Source organism: Cyprinodon variegatus, unplaced genomic scaffold, assembly GCF_000732505.1.
Source record: "Cyprinodon variegatus isolate N-32 unplaced genomic scaffold, C_variegatus-1.0 Scaffold930, whole genome shotgun sequence".
Lineage (NCBI taxonomy): Eukaryota > Metazoa > Chordata > Actinopteri > Cyprinodontiformes > Cyprinodontidae > Cyprinodon > Cyprinodon variegatus.
This window is the reverse complement of record NW_015151383.1, coordinates 149,419-149,937: the sequence shown is the minus strand read 5'-3', so window position 1 is coordinate 149,937 and position 519 is coordinate 149,419. Positions and strand designations below refer to the sequence as shown.

The window sequence follows — 519 nt, the reverse complement described above, 5'->3', positions numbered from 1 at the left end:
TAGTATAAGGATCTGAAGTGAAAGATTATTACCCATCTATCCATCAAGGCTTCTAGCTCACAGCCCTTCCCTGGCATTTTTATCAGTCCAAGATTCCTGGAAAAACCCTCAACAAAATTACACATAAAGAATAAATTACCTCAATTATAAAGATTAATACACTGTTTCTTAACATATTGGCAAGTTCCCCAGTATTTCCTAGTTGAAACAGTGTGTAGCAAACTGATGGCTTTGTTAAATATTATATGGGACATATCCAGGGAAACATAAAATCCTATTAGCGTGATCAAAAAAAATGCTTTAGTTGGATCTATATCTTAAGCACAGCAGTGTGGATGAAAGTACTGGATTAAATCCTATTGAAGAAATATAGTCAATTTAAAGGTTGGATTTTCTTAAGGACTTGTTCTGAAAATTGTAAAATGTGTGTGAAATGAATTATTAGACTGCTTTTTCTTGGCTAAATAAAATTAACATTGTTCCATTCTTTATGCTGAGATGTAGGGAGTTGAAGCAGGT

The 519-nt window shown here is 33.1% G+C and overlaps 1 protein-coding gene across 1 annotated transcript in view; it reads left to right on the top strand.

The window, feature by feature from the left end:
* LOC107100021 (C3a anaphylatoxin chemotactic receptor-like) overlaps positions 1-519 on the top strand; it is a 9,902-nt gene that overhangs the window by 7,124 nt on the left and 2,259 nt on the right. The window lies entirely within an intron of this gene.